At 48.1% G+C, this 7860-nt stretch overlaps 2 pseudogenes; both read left to right on the forward strand.

Annotated features, from left to right (window-relative positions):
- Positions 1 to 400: 400 nt before the first annotated feature.
- LOC125526835 lies at positions 401 to 2624 on the forward strand (annotated as a pseudogene).
- Positions 1067 to 2624, forward strand: LOC125526834 (annotated as a pseudogene).
- Positions 2625 to 7860: the final 5236 nt, after the last annotated feature.

Raw genomic sequence — 7860 nt, forward strand, 5'->3', positions numbered from 1 at the left:
TGACTGAAGCATAAAAAAGAAGTTAATCTCCACCCACAGCTCAAACTCTATAAGGCATCATTTCAGACCCTCCGTTCCAGTTTACAAGGCATGCACACATTTGGAGATTTAGTTTCGACTGTCAATAAACATACAGCCCGGAGTCGTCGCCTTCATTTCAGAATAAGACACTCCAACTTGCGGAACGCAGTAGTACAACCCCAGAATAAGAAACTCCAACCACAATGGCATATGTGGTTAGTAGGCCAAACTTGATAAAAGAACAGAATAAGAAACTGCAACTTGGGGGCCCTAGGCCTACCATAATTGTTTAGCTCCTCTACATCGATCAACAATCTGCATCTGCCATAGCTAGCAGCACTACCTCTATCCATTCCAATCCATCCATCACAGCTAACTAATGGAGGTGATGGTGCTGAGCGTCCGCAATTCCGTGGTGAATGGAGCGCTGAACTATGCCCGCTCTGCCCTGGCGGAGCAGGTGGCGCTGCAGCTCGGGGTCCAGTGTGACCAGACCTTCTTCATCAAGGACGAGCTCGAGATGATGCAAGCTTTCCTGATGGCCGTTGACGATTACCGGGAGCGCAACAGCAGGGCGGTCAAGGTATGGGTCAAGCAGGTCCGGGACGTGGCCTACGAAGTCGAGGACTGCCTCCAGGACTTGGCGGTCTGTCTGGAAAAGCTGTCCAGGTGGTGGCGTGGCGCGGGCACATTGATGGCCCATCGCCGTGTGGCCATGCGGATGAAGGAGCTCAGGGCTAAGGTGGAGGACGTCAGCCAGGGGAACGTGCGCTAGAACCTCATCAACAGCTCAGCTGGTGTCTCTAAGCACACCACCGGCACCTCCAATGGCAGTAGCAGCGCCGATACCTTGCTGTTTGGCATCAATGAAGGGAGGAGTATATGACCAGGCAGCAGGACAAGGCAAGTGTGGATCTCGCCCAACTGATCAACACGAGGGGCGATGATCTCAGAGTGATCTCGGTGTGGGGAGCAGGTGGTGGCCTCGGGCAAACGTCCACCATCCGGTCGGCCTACGAAAACCCAATGTAAAGGTGAACTTTCCATGCCGGGCACCTCAGAATTAGTTGACCATCACCTTGAGTGCATCGGGAAGCTTCTTCACATGAGATACCTCTCTCTAAGAGGATGTGATGGCATTTATCACCTGCCTGATTCGTTGGGTAACCTGAGGCAACTTGAAACTATAGACATCTCGAGTACACGCATAATAAGGCTGCCATGGACCATCGTCAAGCTTAGTAAGCTACGGAACATTTGTGCTGGGGCCATAGAAGATAACGATGATGACAGACTTGAAATCAAGACATGTCAAGAAGATCTACCCGAGGTAATGAGAAACAGGCTGTGTAACATTACTTGCTCTTCAATTTCATTTTGTGTGGCATGCTGTGCACCTCAGCTTCTGGAAAAGAAGATGCGTATGGATGTCGACGTGAACAGGCGTGACGTATGCACCATGTGCTGCTGCAACATATTACCTCTATTGGCCACGCGGCAAAGTACACGTGGTGTTGCAGTGCCAAGAAGAATTCGCAGACTGAAAGCCCTGAAAACATTGGGTATTGTCAACATCACACGGGCAAAAGCCGTTCTGCAAGACATAGAAGAGCTTACCCGGCTGCGCAAGCTAGGAGTGATTGGCGTCAACAAGAGAAGCAGTTAAGATTTGCTTTCGGCAATTGCAGGTCTCAGCTGCTTGGAATCGTTGTTAGTGCAGTCACTGGGATATCCTGGTTTATCTAGCTGCTTAGATGGCATATCCTCACCTCCAGCAAATCTTCAAAGCCTCAAGCTGTACGGCAACATTGTAAAATTGCCCGAATGGATCCAGGGGCTCACAAATCTCGTCAAGTAGAGGCTACAGGGCTCAAGGATTGTGGAGCATGATGCTGCCACACAACTCCTTGCGAAGATACCGAATCTGTCTACTCTGCGCCTGTGGAGGGAGTTGTTCGTGGGCAAGGAGGTTCGTTTCAACTTCTGTCAAGGTGCATTCCCGAGCCTGGTTGTACTGGAGCTGGATCGCATAGCTGGTCTGAAATCGGTGAAGTTTGAAGAAGCCACCCCGAAGCTCGAGCTGCTGCAGTTTCGTGACTGGACTTCTCAAGCCAGCACTGGGTTGTTTACTGGGCTGCCATCACTCCCAAGCCTTAAGGAGTTCATGCTCATGGAGTTCCACAACGGCTACAAGGATAGTTTTGTGGAAGAGCTGAGGGGTGAGCTGGCAAAGAATCAAAACCAACCGGCTTTGAAGAGGCACTGAGCAGACCTCTATATTTATCGATTTGAAGCTTCCATTTTATTTTCAACCGATTCATTGTGTTTCTTATGGAATTGTTTCTTGTGTTTCTTTGTAACGTATGTGTCTGTTACACATCTGTCAGTTTCAGTAACCGTGCTATGAAGAATAAGTTGCGTACTAAGGCATTGTAACACAGAACTAGAAATCATCCGGATTGTGTTTTGATTGTTTCTCTTTTATTTATTTTTAACTCTGAAAACCCATCGTCAAAATCCTGGATAGGCCATGGATGTGGCATGCACCATGCTCTTCTCTGATCATGTATATGCCACTAAATGAGTAATTTAGGCAGGTGTGAGTCAGTGGCGGAGCTTGATCAGGATTTTTGGAGGGGCCATCTAATGCAAAGATTAGGAAAAGGTACATCGTTAATGACTAAATGCATGTTATTGATATGGCAGAACTAAATTAGCTTTGGGGGGGGGGGGGGGGGGGGGGGATGGCCCGGGTTGGCCCCTCTGCCACTGTGTGAGTAGACCACAAAAATGTCGAGAGAAATTAACTTTTGTTTTATGGGATGACAAATAGTGCATGTGCTCTGTCATAGTTTATGCATGTTCTTTCGCTTAATGCAGCAATAGAGGCTGTGTATACAGTTAACAACTAAATCTACCTTGTTTAAGCCCAGGTATCAACTATATTTTTCTATATACTTGGTCGAAATTAAAGAAGTTTGACTTAAACAAATCTAGAACTTCAATAATTTTGAAATGGAGTACTAAAATAGACCGTTCACAGGCAGTTCCAATTTCTAGAATCATGGTATGCTATTCAGTCAAACAAAAAATCATGGTATGCTAACTTCTAATAACTGTTCATTGGCTGTAAAATACAGTATACAAGTCCAATGGCAGTACAGGCATGTCCTCCGTTCTGAAATAGATGACTCAAAGTTGAGTCATCTATTTTGGAACGGAGGGAGTACACATCTGAAGGTGCAAATAGCAAGACCCAAGACTCCAAAAAGTAAAATCCCCATAAAAGTGAAGCCACCAAAAAGGTTACAAGGCCCTAAACAGAGACCCCAGTTCAAGATTTGGTGCGTTTTGGTAACATCTAACATCACAAAAGCTAGCTTGATGATAGCGGTAATGCTACAAAAGCTAGCAAATATCTAATACTCTACGTAGTACACATATTACTTTGGGAGGAATCGACTAATAATGCCATATTACACAACACACAAAAGATAAGAGATTGAAACTTCTACTGCAGATTCACATTGCTCGGAACCAAAATGCAGCAGGACCTTACCGGGATGTCGAAGTTTTCAGCCTTGCCGAACCCTGGAGGCGGTGTCCGCGGAGACGCGGTCAATGGTGGCGGTGATCTCCGCGGGTCGAGGACGCCGGAGGAGACGGCGGTGCTCCGGTGGAGGAGGCAGCGCCCTGAACCGGATTCCAACGGCAATCGGTCGAGAAAGGGGGAAGCTTCTTGCTCCACTTTACTCTTTTGCAGCTCCCAGCGGCCGCGCTCTGCAGGAATTTGGGGCCCTGGCGCGCGGCTGGGCCGAGGAGAAGGAACGAGGGGGCTGTGCCGGAGCGAGCGGAGGCGGCGCCGCGAGAGGGGGGCAGCCGTTTGGCCTGGCCCTGGTTGGAAGGAATTCTTTTTCTACCTCTTCTGACATTGACAGTGGAGTCATTTTTTCTTCTTCAGGAAATAACTCCTGTCTCTCTTGTGCTTCATGGCTGACAAAAAAAGGTTGCACTACATGAACAAAAAAAATGAACTCTATCAGATAGCATCACTCTTGAACGAAAAAAATCGTTTCTATAAGTCTCATTGAAGTGAGATTTAAGTCCCAAACGATATCGAAAAGTGCAACTTTTCATGAGAGTCCAACTATTAGAAAATCCTTGTGGATTAAGACATAGCCAAACAGGATAAATATAGCTTTGTAAGTTGATGAGAATTATCAAAATAAGAATTTCGTTCTTGCAACCTTCTATGGCGATTTACATACAACACAGTCATTTATGTGGTGGAAGAACTTGCATCTTTTGGGGGATAAAACTAGCCTACTCGTCGTCGAAGATGTAGACGACTCCATGTTCGCGAAGATTGCGTCCACCTCTGCCATCGATCATAGGTGTAGCGACGATTAGTCTCCACCTCCGTCTCCAAGCGGATGGAGTCTAGAATGGCATGCTGCTCCATCACCTCCTTCGCTTGGGTGAACTCAAACGCGTCCAGCGTGTGTGCCATGACGAATCCGTCTTGGGCAACCGGAAGCGTCGGCTCTACCTGAATTTTATTACTACCAGCTCAGCGCGTCCAATCAGCACGGGAATAGCCAAAACCGCTTAAATCAAGTGGAAGACCACCGTAGGGGGGTAATTGATCTGGTTTCAATGATTTTAGGCGGTGATTGGACTGGTACTAGACTTGAGCGGGAAATCGGCCCGTCACAAAGGATTGGGGGGGGGGGGGGGACGATACTTTCCTCTATGCAGAGGTACATGGGCGGAGAGAAACCACGGGCCGCGGGCTTGGACGCGAGCGCCGCCCCGCAGGCTTTCGGCACTGTCGTGCAACGTCCTGTAAAACTATTCTGCACTAAAGTAGCCCCGGGGCATGGCCTAATCCTGCCCCCATCCCTGCAAAGGTATATGCTCTTGATTGTGATGAGGCTCCAAGAGAAATCAAAAGAAGGTATATGTAGGTATCCTCTTAATGCTCCATTTTGAGCTAATAGAGTTCACCCTTTGTCGAAAAATCGAAAAAAAAGGTGTGTCAAGCAACACATAACATTGAGATGAGCCAATCATCATGGTTGGTGCCCGTCCGGCTCGAGGCCGTCCGGCAAAGTCAACCTTAGGCATCCCATCGGAACTGCATGGATGAGACGACCATGCTCTAGAGTGGAGCACTATTAATGAGCAATAGACATTGTTCGTACGTCACGTGACACCTCAAAATAGTGTATAGTTGGCCATGTGGGCCACCCCTTGTCCCCTGGGCACCCCTTTATAAGGTGCACCAGGGAGGAGCTCCACCCAATTCCCTCTCACACTCTCTCATTCCTACACACACTCAAGGAGAAGAGAAGAACTCAGAGCCTCCTTTTTCCTCCTCCAAATAGCTCTAGGAGCAACCATGTGCCACCATATACACTCCATATACATCAGACATGTAGGAGTAGGGGTGTTACCTCCACACGAGGGCCTCGAATTTGGATAAACCACCGTGCGCTGTTGCCTAATCCTGTCCCGGATCTCCACTGTAACCTTGCTCTCACCTCTTTTAGCCATCCCATGGCATCTCGGTGAGAATACCACGACATACATGGACTTTTTCCGAATCCGTTAACCTTTTTCAATTTTATGATTTTTTTTTGAAAATTGGTGATTTTTTTCACAATCTATGCAAATTTTCAAATGTCATGAACTTTTTTTAATTTTGTGAAATTCGTGAGCTTATTATAGTGTTTTAAACTTTTCAATTCATGCACTTTCTAAATTTGTGATTTTTTTAATATTCGCAAACTTTTTTTGAATCCAAGATTTTTCAAAATCGTCATTTTATAAATCCATGAACTGTTTTTCAGATCCAAAAACTGTTTTCAAACCACGAAAATTTCTAAATTCACAAACCATTTTTAAACCGGTAGAACTGTTTTGATTTGTCTGTTTTTTTAATTCGTAAACTCGAAGATAAAGGAAGCAGAAAACTCGAGCACAAAAAAAAAGTAGAGCAAACGACACCTTTTTTTAGGGGTGTGCGAGTGGCCTACCTAAGAGCATCTCCAATAGATGGTCCAAATTTTGACGGTCCAAAACCGGAGATGTAAAATTTGAACCGCCAAAAAGTGCGTTTTGGAGTTTTGAAAAAAGGCCAACTCCAATAGTTGGTCCAAATTCATGGTCGAAAAAAGCAACTCCAATAGATGGTCCAAATTTATGGTCCAAAACCGGCCAGCAGCCGCGCGGCTGCTGTTCAGCCGCTGTCCAGCCATTGTACAGCCGCACATATTGCATAAAATTGTTGGGGAACGCAGCAGAATTTTAAAAAATTTTACGCATCACCAAGATCAATCTATGGAGTCATCTAGCAACGAGGGAGAGAGGAGTGCATCTACATACCCTTGTAGATCGCGTGCGGAAGCGTTCAAAAGAACGGAGTTGATGGAGTCGTACTCGACGTGATCCAAATCACCGATGACCAAGTGCCGAACGGACGACACCTCCGCGTTCAACACACGTACGGTTGGGAAGACGTCTCCTCCAACTTCATCCAGCAAGGGGGAATGAGAGGTTGATGAAGATCCAGCAGCACAACGGCGTGGTGGTGGAAGCAACGGTGATCTCGGCAGGGCTTCGCCAAGCGCAGGGAGACGGAGGAGTGTCACGAGAGGGAGAGGGAGAGGCCAGGGGCTTGGGTGCGGCTGCCCTCCCTCCTGAAGGAAATATGCCCTAGAGGCAATAATAAAGTTATTATTTATTTCCTTATAATCATGATAAATGTTTATTATTCATACTAGAATTGTATTAACCGGAAACATAATACTGTTGGGGAACGTAGCATAAATTCAAAATTTTCCTACGTGTCACCAAGATCTATCTATGGAGTCATCTAGCAACAAGGGAGGAGTGGATCTACATACCCTTGTAGATCGCGCGCGGAAGCGTTCAAGAGAACGGGGTTGATGGAGTCGTACTCGTCGTGATCCAAATCACCGATGATCTTAGCGCCGAACGGACGGCACCTCCGCGTTCAACACACATACAGAGCAGCAACGTCTCCTCCTTCTTGATCCAGCAAGGGGGAAGGAGAGGTTGATGGAGATCCAGCAGCACGACGGCGTGGTGGAAGTAGCGGGATTCCAACAGGGCTTCGCCAAGCGCTGCGGGAGGAGGGAGATGTGTCATGGGAGGGAGAGGGAGGCGCCAGGGCTTAGGTATGGTTGCCCTCCCTTCCCCCCACTATATATAGGGCCAAGGGAGAGGGGGAGGGCGCAGCCTTGCCCCTTCCTCCAAGGAAGGGTGCGGCCAAGGGGGGGAGGAGTCCATCCTCCCCAAGGCACCTCGGAGGTGCCTTCCCCCTTTAGGACTCTCCCCTCCTCTTGTCCCTTTGGCGCATGGGCCTCTAGGGGCTGGTGCCCTTGGCCCATGTAGGCCAAGGCGCATCCCCTACAGCCCATGTGGCCCTCCGGGGCAGGTGGCCCCACCCGGTGGACCCCCGGGACCCTTCCGGTGGTCCCGGTACAATACCGGTGACCCCGAAACTTGTCCCTATGGCCGAAATAGCACTTCCTATATATAATTCTTTACCTCCGGACCATTCCGGAACTCCTCCTAACGTCCGGGATCTCATCCGGGACTCCGAACAACTTTCGGGTTACCGCATACTAATATCTCTATAACCCTAGCGTCACCGAACCTTAAGTGTGTAGACCCTACGGGTTCGGGAGACATGCAGACATGACCGAGATGACTCTCCGGTCAATAACCAACAGCGGGATCTGGATACCCATGTTGGCTCCCACATGTTCCACGATGATCTCATCGGATGAACCACGATGTCAAGGACTTAAT

The sequence above is a fragment of the Triticum urartu genome, unplaced genomic scaffold (assembly GCF_003073215.2).
Source record: "Triticum urartu cultivar G1812 unplaced genomic scaffold, Tu2.1 TuUngrouped_contig_2030, whole genome shotgun sequence".
In the NCBI taxonomy this organism is placed as follows: Eukaryota; Viridiplantae; Streptophyta; class Magnoliopsida; order Poales; family Poaceae; genus Triticum; species Triticum urartu.